The sequence below is a fragment of the Canis lupus genome, chromosome 1 (genome assembly GCF_048164855.1).
Source record: "Canis lupus baileyi chromosome 1, mCanLup2.hap1, whole genome shotgun sequence".
Taxonomy (NCBI): Eukaryota; Metazoa; Chordata; class Mammalia; order Carnivora; family Canidae; genus Canis; species Canis lupus.
The window spans coordinates 14,835,457-14,852,613 of record NC_132838.1 but is presented as its reverse complement, the minus strand read 5'-3'; the positions used below and the strand labels follow the sequence as shown (position 1 = coordinate 14,852,613).

General features: G+C 38.3%; 1 protein-coding gene across 1 annotated transcript in view; it reads left to right on the top strand.

Annotated features, from left to right (window-relative positions):
- Positions 1-17,157, top strand: part of PHLPP1 (PH domain and leucine rich repeat protein phosphatase 1) — a 206,784-nt gene that overhangs the window by 110,814 nt on the left and 78,813 nt on the right. The window lies entirely within an intron of this gene.

Sequence of the window (17,157 nt, the reverse complement as noted above, 5' to 3'; positions counted from 1 at the left end):
GAATAACATCTAGAAAGACTTTTTTGAAATACTGGCTGCCCTTGAATTATCAGGTAAAAACTGTGTTCTCGGGTGATGCCATACACTTAAGAACATTATTGGTTTCCCCTCCTTTCAGAGAAGAAGCAATGGGCAGACTTAGGATTGATAGGACCTAGAAGATTCTCCTAACCGTGATGCAGAGTTAATGTGATATTAGAGGCCTTAAGTGCATGTGTCTAGTTATTTTAAAATTACTTTGTGGTGGCAAATGCGAGGAGGCAAGTATTAAATAATACTGTGCTTTTATATTTAAATGGTTGCATGGGTTCAGGGCAGTAAGTCAACTGCCTATATTCTGCTTTTTGAAAGTAAAATGCCAAAATGTAGTCAGAGTGCATTACATTTCTATGTGGAGATGTTGATTTTTTAAAATAAACTTTTTATTTTGGAAGAATTTTCTATTTACAGAAAAGTTGGAAACATGAAACAGTTTCCACATATCCCCACCCAATTTCCCAAACACCTTCTATTACCATGATAGATTTGGCAAAACTAAGAAACCAATATTAACACATTACTCTGAACTAAACTCCAGGATTTATTTGGATTTTACTAGTTTTTCTTCTAATGTCTTCTTTCTGTCCCATGGTTTAATCCAGGATACCACATCACATTTGACTGTCATGTCTCCTCTGGTCTGTGACAGTTTTTCAGTCTTCTTGTGGTTCTTTTTTTTTTTTTTTTTTTTTTTTAATGACTTTGACAGTTTTGAGGAGTCTTGGTCAGTATTTTATAGAATGTCCTATATGGAGACATTTTGATCTTTTAAACCAAATGCAGTGTCATAGTCACCTGCTTTGCATTCTTTTTGGAACAAGTCAGAGGTATAAATACTTAAACATGGATAAAGATGTAAAAAAACATAATTTATCAAGCTTACCAATGACAGGTTGTTTTGATTGAAACAACAAAAGGATTAATAGGTATTGAGTTTAATAGTCTTGTATATTAAACATCCACACAATTGATAAGTCACTCTTCTAAAGCTAGCAAGCACTTATTAAGCACCTTCTGTATGTCAAGTATGTGTTTTATGTACTGGGATATAGCAAAGAACAAGTCTAATTCCCCTCTCTTGGGAGCACTTACATTGGGGAAACAGATGATAAATAAGTAAACAGACAAAACACCAAATAATCACTATATATACAAGTTATAATATATACAAGCTATATTACAAGCTATAATGACAGAGAATAATGGAAGAGGAGTAACTCTTTCTGACTAGGGGACATTTAAACTGGAATGTCAGTGAAAGAAGTAGAAGTATCTAATTATTTGAAGATCTAGTGGCTGGAGTTTTCCAGGTAGAGAAGATAGTGTGAAAGTCCTAAGACTGGAACAAGAGATGTAAAGTCAGGGAAGGCAGGGGTCCTCTGTTACAGAAGAGAATAAAGAACTGACATTATATTATTGGCATAATGGCAAGCCACTCAAAGAGTTCTCTTCCAGAAAGTTACATGATCTGACATTGCTATTGTGCGGAGGACAAGAAGAGAAGCAGGAGGGTCAGACTGGCAGGAGGCTCTTAGGTATATTCCAGGCAAGAAGTGAGAGCAGAAATGGAGAGAAGTGGATAGATGTGTTTTGGGATGTGTTTTGAAGATTGAGTGACAGGATTACTGATAATTACATATCAAGCATGAGGAAAAGGTCAGAATAAAAAATGGCTTCTAGGTTCTTGCTTTGAATGAGTAGGTAAATTGTAGCCTCAGTCAGAAACCAAAGCACTAATTAGACTTTTTATATTGGCACCTTTAAACAATGGCAAAATAGTTTTTAACTTCAAAGAGTTTGTTTCTAGAGAGACAGCAGAGGTAAGCAGAAGAGGTAGATTATGAAATGCCTCTTTAATGGGTTATGGAAATTGTTTATTTCTAACTTGCTGCTGGTGATTGTAAATGTCAAGTGTTAGCTTGGTTAGTACTCTTCGATGCTGCTAGTTTGTGAATATGACGTCTCCATGGTCTAGTAGGATAGTGGATCTGGAACAAGGCTCTCTCTCTCTCTGACTATTCAAACCACAGACAGATTCATGCACCAGGCCATTCAGTAGGAGAAGGTGGGGGCTAGGGAGAGAAGTGACACAAGAGAAGGTGATGGTGGCAGGTGGAGGAGTGTTGGTGTGAGTTTCCTCTTCCACTGATTATTGTATTGCCGTTAGAAAGTATTTAATGTGTAATGTAGCTATATGCATAAGATCATTCACACGCATATATGTATACAAGCTTACATTTCACACAGGTGTGGGTGGGTGCTTCCAGGAGGGAATTTAAACTAATTACCTTAAATTACTAGAATTAATAATTAGTTAACTAGTAGCTGGCTGCTATTAGTAAGAATGTATTTGAATTAACCTCCTTTCCTTCAGAAAGGCTCTGAATGTTTGGAGAAAACAAATGTATGAGAGTAAAGAGTTCGGGTTTTAAACTAAGGCAGACATAGATCCTACCATTCACTGACCCTGACACTGTCAAAGCTTCTAAGTTTTAGACCTTTTCATTTGGTAAAGGGAATAGTAATAGTTCTTACCTCCTAGGGCTTATGTCAAATATTCATGATAGACTTATAACTGGCACAAAGAGGTTCTAACGGTGTGTGCGTGTGTGTGTTTGAGAATGACCGAGTAAATAAATACATAAAATAATTTTATGGCCATCATTCCTGCTGTTAATCACTGATTGGCCAAATGATCTTTTTAAAGCATTATCTGTTTTTATGTTTATTTTAAGCAGATAAAGACATATGCTTGGTTTATCTGAACAAAGGACCTTTTGCTATTCCTAACATAGCGGCCTTTTGGGGTAACATAATTAGAGATGTCAGACATTGGGGAGAATGATTTCTTCCTGAAAAGTCAGGGATCAGGGACAGAGGGCAGAACATCTTACTAAATGCATATTTTAGATAACAGTGTCTTTCCTCTCTCTATTCTTAAAAACCAGATACACATTTCAAAAGTTTTTAGAAGATGTTATGGTTAGTGAATTAAAGGAGAAACTGGTTGTAAGGGTCTGGTTGAAGAGGTTAGATATTATAGAAGAAATCCATATGAGAACCCACTGTTTGGATGTGAATCACTTATAAAACAGTCATGCTCTTCTTTAAACTTCGTTTATTAAGGGTAGTCCTGTGACAATCTCTTTTTCTTTAATCCAGCATCCTGGGTGAGTAAGTTGGGGCTACTAGAAAAAGGAGGATGAGAAGCTGGATCCATTGGGGAGTATGTGCTTATGGGAAATTTGGAGTGGCCAGAGCTGATTCTCATAAGCCACTTGGACTTCCAATTTCCCTTTCCATTGTCCTCTTCTTCCTCATGTCTTAGGCATTAGGAAGTTATACAGTATAGTCATTCAGGGTTACTGTGGAGACTTTTCTTTTTAACACCACATTCACAGAATGGATTGTCTTTATATCCTAATGGTTTTTTCCCCTTCTTTTTTGTGATATCTTTTCATCTTTTTAAAATTTAAATTCAATTAATATATAATGTATTATTGGTTTCAGAAGTAGAGGTTAGTGATTCATCAGTCTTCTATAAAACCCAGTGCTGGGCTCCTGGGGGGCTCAGTTGCTTAAGTGTCTGCCTTCGACTTAGGTCAGTCTGCCTTCGACTTAGGTCATGATCTCAGGGCCCTGGGATCAGCCCTGCATCAGGCCCTCTGCTCAGCAGGGAGTCTGCTTCTCTCTCTCAAATAAATAAATAAAATCTAAAATAATAATAACACCCAGTGCTAATTATATCATGTGCCCTCCTTAATGCCTATCACCCACTTACCTCATCCCTCCAGCTCCTCCTCTCCAGTGACCCTCAGTTTGTTTCCTGTAGTTAAGAGTCTCTTATGGTTTGTCTCCCTCTCTGATGTTCTCCTTCTGATTTTTTTGTCGTCTTTTATTTTTTCCTCTCTTCCCCTATGATCCTCTGTTTTGTTTCTTTTTCTTTTCTTTTCTATTCTTTCTTTTCTTTTCTTTTCTTCTCTTCTTCTTCTTCTTCTTCTTCTTCTTCTTCTTCTTCTTCTTCTTCTTCTTCTTCTTCTTCTTCTTCTTCTTTCTTCTTCTTCTTCTTCTTCTTCTTCTTCTTCTTCTTCTTCTTTTTTTGGTGGGCAACAAAGCAAGGTTTATTGAGCAATAGCAAAGTGATAGTACCAAGCTTGGGAGGAGGGAGGGGACACAAGAGGGTTGCCCTCTGTTTTGTTTCTTAAATTCCACATCTGAATTAAATCATATAATTGTCTTTCTCTGATTAACTAATTTCGTTTAGCATGATACCCTCTAGTTCCATCCACATTGTTGCAAATGACAAGATTTCATATTTTTTTGATGGCTGAGTAGTTTTCCATTGTGTGTGTGTGTTTATATATATATATATATATTCATATGTCATACATCCTAATGTTTAAATGAGATTCATTTTGATAAGGATCTGAAAGTAAAACAACAGAAAGAAATATCTGAGTTTCTGATTTTTAATGACCATCTCCACTTCAGACTGAGTAGGAGGACAAAAAGAACCAATTCCAATGATTTTTAAATTAAAATGAATGAGATAATTAATATAAAAGGAAAATCCTTTATTTTTATGCTTCTGGATCTTAGCTAAAAGAGAAGTGTTAATCTTCTAATTTGTTTCATTTGATTATGGGAAAATTTATAAAAAGTTAGATATGTTCTACCAAGATAGGTCTTTACATACTTATTTTTCTTTAAATTTATTCCTAGGACTTAGTATTGCTTGCAAAAATAATACACAAGGCAGTGTCTTTGGAGTTTTTGTTTTGGGTGGGTGTTAGTGGTAGATACTGTGAATGGAAGGAAACAGCTCCCTTGGGAGGATTACGATATTGATTATAAAGTCATCCCTAAAATATTAATGCATGACATGCTTTAAAAATCCAGTAAACATCCCATTGTATGCAGTGTAAAAAAGGGCTCTGTTTGCTCAACACAGGCCCATGTATTTAGTGTGTTTTCCAAATGGTGGGAGGAAGGTTGGGGGCAGGGGGTAGTTGAGAAAATAGGAACTGCAAAAGATCTCCTGTCAAACACACGAATGACATTCTAAGAAATGCTGACCTTTATATCCATCTTTGTGGCCCATTTTTTGGAGTGCATTAGCTTCAGACATTGATTAATCCTGTGAACTCTCTTCAGTTATTATTTATGGAAATCTATAGCCTAAGCATACTTAATTTTTTATTAAGCCATAGTTACTTCTACAGCACTGTATTGTCCCACTTTAAAGTTTGTTTCTTTATTTCAAGGAAGATTTAAGATCACTGGGTATTATGCATGGATGTGTTTTTAATTTTGTATTATGGAAAATGTCAAATATTTAGTAGTGGATATAATAGTAGAGTAACAACCATATACCTGTGACCTAGCTTCTACAATCTTCAGCAGTGACCAGTTGTGTTACAGGTATATGTTCTATGGCCCATCATTACAAATTCATACCCCATTAGGAGCATAGCTTGTGCACGCGTCTCTGTCTGTGTTGATCAGTGGTGTACATGTTGGCAGTTTCCAGTGGCTGTGGTCATCATAGTGGCACTCTGTCCTATCTTTCTTCCAGTATTAACTGTAGTATCTTAATTCTAGGCCTCTTGTGTTTTGTTTTGTTTTGTTTTGTTTCTTTAAGTCACTGCAGTGAACTTTGGTTGCCTGGATATATTGGGTTCACTCTTACTGTGCATAGTGTAGGGAAGTTAGGGCCACATTTCGTGCTAAATTAAAGATCACATGAAATAGTGAATAAATATCACTATTTAAATAAGAACAAAGTATATGGTCAATCACAAATGAACTTTTGCTTTCAGGTGCTTTAAAAGTGTTTTATTGTCTAGATTTCACTCAAAGAATACTTCACTAATACTTGAGTCCAGTCATTCTAATGTAATAAGATTAAGGTTTCCAACACACAGATTTGTGTCATTAGAAATAGTTGCAAGGAACCCTGTAAGATTACTTAGTCATCTTTTACACATTGTTTGCTTCTTAGTTTGGCATGTAGATTAGGGAGTATGCTGCTTTTTGTCAGCATGATTTGAAACCTGTCTTTTAGGGATTGTGCTAACATTGGGATTATAATGGTAAGAGGCTTTACTCTCAGTATGTTTCTGCTAAGAAGTCCAGGCGTTTTATGTTTTGTTTTGATTTGTTTTGATGGAAACCCTCACCTAACATTTTATACCCATTTTTTAGGGAGAGAAGTAAGGGCCATTTGAGCAGGGACAGTCTAGCAGATCTGTGGTAGAATCTTAAGTGAAGCAAGTGACAAGGATTTAGCTTATAATACATCACCCCATCCCAAGGAGATTGCTCTTATACCAACGCTGTAGTGAAGACGTGAGAAGAAAATTGGAAATCCAGTATATGAGCTATTTGGGTACAGGAAGACTTCAAAGAAGTAATGGGCAAATTGAATTCTGAAGGATGAATAGGAGTTCACCACAAGGATGAGGGGAAGAGCATTTCAAGGAGAGATGTAAAGTATGTACAAAGGCACAGCTGGGTAAAATGTGAAAACATAGTCATATCACAGATGTCTGAGCAGCATGAGAAAGAAAACAAAAATAGAAGCTAGATAAAGTAAAAAAAGTACTGGCCAGTCTAGATTGTTTCCTGCTAGTTCCATGTCATTTCCTGGGGGAAATTTGATTATTATAACTAACTTTACAGCATAGTAATGGATTCGTTATATAGAAATTCATGGTATGCAATCTTTTCTTATTATAGATATGAGCAACAGTTTATGAAATTAAGGAACTTAGGAATTCTGCTTTGAATTTAAGCTAAAGATGAAATATTTTGGATTGCATTAAGTTTTGTTTTTGTAATACATAAAACTGATTAAGTTAGTAAAAATGCTTAAAATGATCTCTTTGTGGTTATAATTATGCTTCATCTTATTTCCACATTGCTAATCCTGTCTGTTCTTTTTTTCCTGTGGCAGCTATTGGTTCTGAAATCCTAGTTAACATATTCCTAAAGAAGGGTTTTTTCCTTGAATTCTGAGTCATTTCACTTTAAAGCCATTTAATTTTCTCCAAAGTTTTATAATCCAGTTTTATACAAGTAAAAAAAAATACATTTGCTTCCCATACCCTAACAAAAGACTCGTACTTTTGTGAAATACTGCTGGCTTGTACATTTATTGGGTTAAACTCATCCCCTGTGTCTCCGTCTTCCCTCCTCAGGTCTGTCACCCCCTCCCTGTTCTTCTGCAGCTTTGTTGGTGTTACTACAGAGTTGCCCCGAGAGACATGGGGAGGGAAAGGAGAAGACTAATTCCACCCTTTCTTTATGCTGGGCACTCTTCCAGACTCCACTTCTAGATTAGGATCTCAACAAACGGAAGAGATGTGCTCCTCATGTGGGATTTATCTGTATATTGTTATTACTTTTAATAAAATTCATTCACCTTTTCAAGTGAGGGGCTACAGCTGTGCTTAAAGTTACAATGTATTATTTTAAGATTGGAAAGGGCCCTTGTCACGTAGTCACCAAAAAGGTAGTATTACCTAGTGTAGTTTTCTGGAATAATTATCGTAACAATTATTTGGCATTTTCTTCGAAATTTCTTTAGTTTAACCTTAAATTGTAGCCATGATCAGTGCTCTTAGTTTAGAGACTTCAAATTCAAGATTCGAAAAGGACTTTCTGGAGTCCCAGACTTCCTTCCCTCCTAAAAACTGTCTCTAGTGTTTCAGACACCTGTAGTGTCTGCCCAGACAGCTCTTCCTTACCAGTGAGCTGAAGTCTGTATCCTGTGGCTTCAACCTGTTGATCCAGTTTTGCTCTCTGGTATAACATGAGCTAATTCTACTTCTTCCCCAGTTGGTAACTTCTGAATATGGAAGTTACCATGATTTCTCTGCCATCCCTCACCCCTTGACAGTCTGTTATCAGGAGGAGCATCCCTGGTAGTTCCGACAAGTCTCTGTCACATGGCTCCCAGATCCTTTCCTCAGCTTCCTTTCGGGTGTTACCTGGTTTATTGATACGCATACTTGCAGATACCAGCTGGGGAGCACCATCATCTTCCTTTCTTCATACATTGTATCCAAAGTGAATTAGTTATTCATTCATGAGGTCAACACAAAAATAAAAAGAGTTTTTGTTTTTAATCCCCAACTCATTGATATATTTTGTTAACAAAGTTACTTAGTCCTTGAATTGATCTAGTAGTGACCACAATAATGCCAATAGAAATAACTAAATGTTTTGGTATCTTTTCTATGTGCCAAGCACACGTCTAGGTGCTTTATAGCAGCCTTGTGAGGTAGGTACTCATTACAGCTCTACGACCTCAGGCTTTACAACAGAAGATAGTAGTCACTCTGGAAGAGATACTATCACATCTCCATTTTGCAGATGAGGGCACTCTATGGTATACGGTATCCAGCACTGTTTTATGCAAGAAGTTCTGCTACCTTGCTCTTTTTTCTTTAATTGTACTTCTGATGTTTTACAGTGGCCTGAGGGGACAAAACAAACCAAGACTCAAGTAACAACTGAAATTTACTGAAAATGTCAAAGGGAAGTACTTCATATATACAGTTGTCAGCAGAATCCAGGCAGCTCAGTGATAGAATAAAAGGTGGTTTGTCACACAGTCAGTTGTGTGGGATATGCTGCTAGGGACAGGAGCTTCATCGATCTTCTTAAATGATGACCAAGACATAGTTAAGAAATCTGAGATGCTTTCTGAGTCATCTGAGGCAGATTAAATTGATAATCATTAATAAATTGATTTTCTTGTTGAGGGGACAGGCTGCTGTTGCCTAAGTCTTCAAAAACTTGTCAAGTATTGCCATATCATGAACTTAACATATATGATCAATCACATCTTTGTATCTAGCCATGTTAATATTATAGAGTTAAGTTATTTTAATCTGAGTATTTAGACTAATGTAAATATATATTTACATATCCATATATATATGTCCTATATATATATATATACTTAAGAGTTTAGTTTCCATTATATATATGCTTATCTTGAAAAATCTCAATATTTGTAATATTTGTAACTCAGAGTATTGCATTTCCTGCAGCTGCTCTGAAGAGTTCTTCTACCCACTGGTTTGATTTATAATTTTATAAAGTAAGGAATCGTGGAATAATTAGAAAAATATCAGTGACCTCTGTATATCTAAAATACTGGACCTTGTATATTAGATTTGGAGCTTAAAATACAAAGTCAAGTACCTTATTTCTAATAGTAGAATCTTTTAAGTATACATTTATATCACTTCTTTTACCAGAAAGTTAGAATTCAGGTTTTTTTTTTTTTTTTTTTTTTTTTTTTGTGGTTGGCTATCTTTCCCCTTCCCCATGTCAGGGAGATGCCACTTTCTCAGGTGGCCACTGTCTAAAGGGACTGTTTACACCCAGTTTGCCAATAAGGAAATGAGGAAGGAACTCTGAGTTCAGATTTGATCTCCACCCAAGCCAAGCTCTGTTTTTCTGTTGTTACTCAGAAACACAATGGGGTTTGTGTGTGTGGAGGGGAGATAACTGCCAGAGCAACACAGGAGTGATTCTGGGAGGCTGGTGGTGCCATCTCCTTGGAGTTTCTCACTGCTGCTTCTGCCAAGAAAGGTGGTGCCGGGTCTGCATTTCCAGTTGAGGCCATGCAAGGAGCTCCCTGGACAAATACCACAGTTGTGGCTGCTCTTGGTGGAGATGTGCAAGTCTCTGCCCAGGTCCCTGGGAATACCTGCCCATTTTGTTAAGGGAGGGGAATGTAGGTGCTGGAATTGTCACAGCATTGCCCTGAGATTTGTGTTCTCTGCTCTGTGTGCTCTCATCACACCATTGGTGTACCTTCTTGAATGACTATTGTTTAGGTATCTGTGTCTCAAGAGACCAAGCTTTTGAAGACATAGAGTGTGTCTCTCCAGGACCAAGTATAGTGCCTGGTTCATTGAGGCAAATGATAAACATGTGTTGAAAGATTCACTCATCCCCATCCATTCCCTTAGCAAAGAGAGACCTGGATGCTTAAGTGGTGCTCTTATTCTAAATTTCTCAGTATTGTTTTTTTTCTATATTTTTATAGCCTGATGCTTTAACAGTATTCTAACAAAATCGGCACCTTGCTTTGCTCCTATTAAGTATAGTAATTATTAATTATTAATGATTACCAATTAATTATTAATTAGTGGCTCCTATTCATGTATATATTGTAATTAATTTTATACTAAAGTTTTCTTCATCTGTTAAACAGATTTTATAAAATGGTAATGTTAGTACAGGATCAGGAGAGATGTCATTGCAAAAAGGTCTGGGGTCAATTGAAAGTATTTCTTGTAGAAATTTATAGAATTTTTTTTTAAAGAAAATGATCACATGTTGTAAGGCAGTGTTAATTTTAATTTTATTAAAATTGGAAACTTCATTTAGAAGGTATTAAAAAACTTGATAAGATGAAGTTGAAAATAAGTTGCTAGAATGCTTAGCTAAAAGATTAATAAACATTCTTCTAAATTCATATTCTTCTACCTCATGCCTTCCCAAAACATTTTTTAGGAGGTGAGAATTAAAACTAGGTCAGTTAAGAGGTTAAGAATTTTTTATAGAAGTGGAGTAAACTCCCCAGAGACTATCCCTGTAGCCAGGGCATAATTTCCCAAGCCACTGAAGGTTAGGCCAGAGCAATTAATGACTCATTATACTGGTGAACAGCAGTCTTTTGCTTTACACAAGCAGAATTACTCGTGCTATTTCAGCTGCTTTGACCAAGCCTTTCAGGGTCATTTTGCTTAATTTTTGAGCATGTTTGGCACATAATAAGGATAAATGCCACTTCATTAAAATATAGTGGTAACAACAACAACAACAAAATCACTTGAATGTTTTTCTAAGCTTTCCCTTGCTAATAAAAGATGATTGCCCACAAAGTGAACATCAGGAGTAATGGGAATAATGTGGAGGACAGTTCTGTTGTAGGAGAAGATGATAATTTCAAAAGCATAGCAAGGATAAGTTAGGATAGAGATATTTTTGGGTTAGAAATGCAACTCAGCTAGACTCAAAGTAGAGACTAGTTTTGACATAAGTGTCCTAAAAGCTTGCCAAGAAACAACTGAGCAAAGTGTTGAGCTGAGTAGCATGTTAGAAATATCTGGAAGCCCAGTAGGTAGTCTGAAAAGTTTGTTGATGTTCATATTATAATTTTTATATTTTACCCCATAGTGTTCTTTGGGGGAGATATTTTGAGATCCAAGTGAACTCCCTCTACCCCCCACCACACACACATATTTACAAGTAATTTGGAAAAAAGACAACCTGAGAAGGTGACTAGAATTCATGTCACTTTTATGTGTCTTCCGGAATGGGATTTCCCCTCCATGAACCTACATGTAGGTTGGTGATTAGTTCACCAACTCTTAAAGCCTTCAAAAGAAGTTTTGCTGTTAATCCAGACTAGCACTAATTTCCCTATCACAGTTATATTGAACTGATCTTCTAACACTTGAATCCCTTCATGTGTAGTTCATGTTCTGCCTTTGATTGAGCTTTATCTGTGTAACTGCTCAAGGTGGCGAGAGCAGTTGTCTCTGCTATCATCCTTTTTGTGTTACAAGTTTGTACTGCATGCAACTGTGGATGCTGGTCAAGGGATACTGCGTCTGCAGAGCCTTTCCTGATTTTTTTTTTTTTAATGAGGAGAATATTATTTACAGCAGCTTGGTAAATTCAAAGGGTAGGTACTGTCTATTCCACTTTAGTGTTGAGGGAGCAGAAGGACAGATGGATGGAGTGACTTATCCAGAGCCACGTGGCTAGGAAGTGATAGAGTTGTTTGTACACCCTGATTGTTAAGACTGTGCTCTTTCTCCTGCACGTCAAGTTGCTTGGGTTTCAACTTTGGTCTTCCACTGTCTTGATGTTGGGAAGTATAATAGGTGTACAGTAGCTTTTGCCAAAAGGATTGCATATTCTAACTGTGAGGTCCTTCCCATAACAAAGAGTTGAGGCAGTTTCTGCACGTGCTTTTTTCTTTCACTTTTCCCCCAACTTTCTATAACTTTTAAAACTTGTCCTGTAACCTTTTAAGATTCAATTTGGTGCTTACCAGGTGGCATCACCGCTGCCCAGGTGGACAAGCAGTGTAGACAGGACTGGGCAGAGTCCATGATGTCAAGGAATGGTGCCCCCCTGGGGCTTCACCCTTCCCTGGAGTCTGTAGGCAGCAGGTACTTTCTGCTTTTCTCAAGGGGGACTGTCTTCTGTACTGCCCTTCCTGAGCCTTAAGCTCATCCTAGGGATGACATCTGATCATCTTTGCTGTGGCCTAAGGGGTTCTGTTATTATTTTATCACGGAAGTTATAAGTACAAGCCCTTCTGCAAACTCAGTTTCTGTTGTGCTTGAACTGTGTGACCATGGACGTGCCCTGTGACTCAGCTTACCCTTCATCTTTGAAATGGGGATAAGTCATTGCTACACTGAGTTGTTGTGAAGACTAAATATGATGGCTAAAGCGGTTGGAAGAGGGCCTTCCACAAGTGAAGCACCCCCTAAATGTTAGCTAGAATTATTGTTATTCCTACTACTTAAAAAAAAAAAAAAAAGTTAGAGTAATAAAAGACTACTTGCCCTGAGGTGTAGCTAGGTGGCTTTTTGATTTATTTTTATTACTTATTTAGGTCTTTCCTGTGAAGGATCTTAGTTTTAATAGGTGCTATGTATGTGGGTCACAGCTTCTTTGGGCAATCCAGCTGCTAGTTTTTTCATTTGGGATTTGAGCAAAACTTCTTTGAGGCGTATCCTTAGGTGCCCAGGCTGGTCTGGGTGGAAGTGCTTCAGGCTCCCTTTGTCACAGGGACTGGGTAGAGGTGCAACTCATGGTAGCTTTTGTGGCCACCTTAGCAGCTTTCTGCCCTGCTGCCAGCATTTCTGCTGTTGCTGTAGCTGTTCTAGCTCTGCAACGATCCCCCCCCCCCCCTTGCTCATTGTATCCTTGTTAATGTGGTTTCTTCCCTGTTTCCAGCAGCAACAGCTCGCGGTACAGAACGAGGAAAGGAATCAAATACCACTTGACATTTAATCATTCTCTTTCAGTTGTTTAAAGAGAGTATTTAGTGTGATGCTTCCATCGAAATAGGATTTGTCCTCTTGAAAGTAGTCTCTGTGTGAAAGAATATACTAGGTGGGTCAGATGCAAGCTGGTGAGAAAGAAAGGGCTGTAAAGTAGTCCAGTGGCCATTCTTCTGGCAAATACTTTTTCGAAGGTCACCAAGTACTGAGCAGGGGGTATAATTAGTGAACAAAATAGGCAAAAATCCCTGCCCTTGTGGAGCTTACAGTCTAGAGACAGAGATTTTCAGAGCCTTTCCATGCTTCCCATTTTGTTCACATTAAAAGCCAGAGTGTTTGCAGTGATCTAAAAGGCCCTGCCAGATCTGCTGAGGCCCTGCCAGATCTACGCCTTACCTTTCTGATCTCATTACAGGTCCCCTTACCTATGGTCTCCATGATGTTCCTTGAACATGCCAGGCACACCCCTTTCTAGGGCCTGTACACTTGCTACTTCCTCTGCCTGGAGTGTTCCTCTAGACACATCAGTTCAGTGTCTTCTTCATATCCTTAGTGTCTAAATGTCACCTTTTCAGGGGAGCCCACCCTGACCAGCCTATTTAAATATAACCTACCCATAGTTCCAACAATCTGACCCTCTTTTCCTTGCTCTATTTTTTCCATAGTGTTTGCCAGTTTTTAACATATAATTTACTTATGTATGAGATCTAAGTTTAATGGAGGCAAGTATCTTAATTTTGTTCACTGAAGCATACCAAGTACTTACCAAGATCAGTAACTGGCGCATAGTGGGTATTCAGTAAACATGTTGAGTGAATGAAAATGAAAAGTACTCCGGAAAAAATTATGAAGTGGTATATATTAGTTTACAAATTAACAAAACCAGGATCCTTGGGTGGCGCAGCGGTTTGGTGCCTGCCTTTGGCCCAGGGCGCGATCCTGGAGACCTGGGATCGAATACCACGTCGGGCTTCCGGTGCAGGGAGCCTGCTTCTCCCCCTGCCTATGTCTCTGCCTCTCTCTCTCTCTGTGTGACTATTATAAATCAATTATAAAAAACAAACAAACAAACAAATTAACAAAACCTTGGTGACTTTAAAACAACAGAACTTTATGCAGAAGTCCAAAATCAAAGTGTTGGCACGACCATACCCCTCTGAAGGCTTTAGGGGAGAATCTATTCCTTGCCTCTTCCAGCTTCTGGTGGCTCTAAACATTCTTTAGCTGGTGGCCTGTATTTCTCTGGTCTCTGCCCTCATGTGGTCACATAGACTTCTCTTCTTCTGTTTCTCCCTTAAACTCCTTCTGCCTCTCCCTTAATAAGGATACACATAATCATACTTAGGGCCCACCTGCATAATTCGGGATGATCACCTTCTCTCAAGATCCTTAAGAAATGCTTCTTGTCATATAAGGTAATATTCACTCTTGCCATGTAAGATAATATTTATAGACTCCAGGGATTAGGATGTGGAAATCTGTGGTTTTGTCTATCTCAAATCCTTTTTGGGGCCATGATTCAGTGCACTACAGTGGGTTTAAGGGGGTCCTTGGAAGAATTGTTGTCCCTGGTGTACCACCTAGTAGAACACTGAATGCAAGGAAAGCCAGAAGGCTACTCTCATCCATTTTCTTCTTTAACTGAAATTTTCATTGAAATTACACTTTTTTAAAAATTAAACACACAGAATAATATTACACACAAAGAATAATATTACAATTTCCATGTACTTGTCTTCCCCAGTTGTTAATGTGTTCCCATAGTTCTTCATATCTTCCACTGTCCTCTTATAAGGAAATAATCATTACAGATAAATTCCAAATCTCCTATCTTCTCATTCCTATTTCCTTTTCCTTCCTTATCCATCTAGAAGCAGTCACTATCGTTAATTTGGCATGTGACCAATGTATGGTTTATGCAGTTAATAGTTACTGCTTCATAACTATTTATACATGGTATATGGAGTCGTGTGTGTTTGTGTTTTCTCCCTCTCTCCTGGCTTCACAATATATAAATCTCAGAGAAGGCCTCTGGTTAGCCTAGCTTAGTACCTGTTGGATCAGTCTGTGGGTTCAGTAGATGGGGTATTCTGGTTGCTGAAGCCTGGAGAATATGCCTACCCCTATGGCCAGAGGGTCAGCATGCTTTGTTCTTGGGATCTCAGGTGTTGGAAGGATTGCTATAGGAATATATGGAAAAAGAATTTGAGGTAGACAAAAACACAGATTTCCACTTGAGTTTTAAGTTTGAGTTTGGACATTAGGTCCTCTGGGAAGCCTTCCTTGACTTCCTAGATCATACTCTGTGCCCTTGTACTTCTGATTATTGTAACCATTATCATGTAGTACCTTAAGTCCTCTCTCCTTCTCTTGAAGTGTGTTCACTCAGGGTGGAGACTGTGCTGCCTTGTTTACTGTTGTACTGTAGGAGATAGAAGGCCTGGCACACCATTGTGTGCTCAACATCTGTGCACCGCGCTTCCTGTGAACAGGTTCCTGTGAGTGTTTGCACCTGCCTTTCAGGCACATTACATTCCTCAAGGCTCTTTTTACATCTTTTGGTGTATGTGGGTGATTTGGCTCTATTTGGGATTCCCTCCCTCCCTCCCTTCCTTCCTTTCTTCTGTGGTAAACAATTTCTTCTTTTTCTTTTTTAATAGTGAAAATTCAAGAAAAGATATGGTTGCTAAGAAGCAAACTCAGACTTCCTCTGTAAAGTTTGAATTGAGCCCTGCCAGGCTGTTTTTACCCCACTCTCCCCTTAGCTCTATATGTGCACAGTAATTTCTTTCTAACCTCAAATATGCTATCAGCAGAATAGTTTTACTATTCTGAATACCTTTTTAGTGTCAGGAGAATTTGGATTTCAGTAGATGTAAGATGTGAATCATTCTGTTTGGCAGTACTGCTAATACTAATAGCGATAGTACTAGCAGTCACTGTGTATTGAATGCTGTTTCTGTGCCGTCTTGTAGATGTCACCCTTACACTTGTTACACAGATGTGAAAACTGGAGCTTGTGGGGGCTCCGTGATTGGTTCAGGTTCTCTCAGCTCCTCCTTGGGGGAACTAGAATGTAAAGTTGCACATGGACCCCAGAGTCACACTCCTGAAGACCATGCCCTACTGCTTTCTGTAACTGGGAAAGAAAAAGCTAGAGTTTGGTAATAGAAGAGGACATCAGATTGATCATAGTTAAGGAGTGATGTTTCTACCATAAAGCTTTGGTAAAAATAAAGAGCATGAGGGAGAATCAACCCAGAGCTTAGAACAGAATTCCCATAGAATTCTCATGGCCTCTCTGAGGAGAGAAGCCAAGGTGTGTGTCAGAGGGACCGAAGCCACATACAGTGGCATAAAGTGGCACCACATGACCTGAAATATGGGAGAAAGCATTTGAGAAATACAGATCATCCAGTGCTCTGTCTCTAGCACGCTAGTTGGTCTTTGGCCCTGGGACTCTCACCACAATAAGTCATTCAACCATGAAGGCTTTGACTATGTGGATAAATAATCAGACAGAAAATAAATTTTCCTTAGAATACTTGCATGAAGCAAAGCACGATGAATTTGTCAGCATCTCACTGAAGCTTTGTGCGAGAGATAACCCGAGAAGTTAAGAGCAAGCAGGCAGTGGAATCTGATCATATGCTACCATTACTATTAAAGATGTGTACAAGGCCATGGATACTACTTTTATTTGTGCTGTTTTAAATCTGTATATTCAAGGGCTTTGATAGGTTCCATCTAGACCTTAGTGTCTATCTCCTAACCCAGTATTTATTCTAGAGTCTTGTATTATTTAGCTCTGAATTCTCTTACCATGAATGTTTTCAGGAACTTAACCCACGGTTGGAGGAGATTACTGGTATCACTGAACCTGATAGGATAATCTGTGCTTTTTGTAACCTGTCTCCTATACCAGGTTACTCTAAGTGCCTCCTAGGCAGGGACACTGTTTTCCGCTTTTATGGTACCTGACTCAATTCTATAGTAAGTAAATAGTCTACTGGTTTATATTTGGACTACTAGTGGCACTTGTATAATATGTCTGTGTTCTCAATGGGGT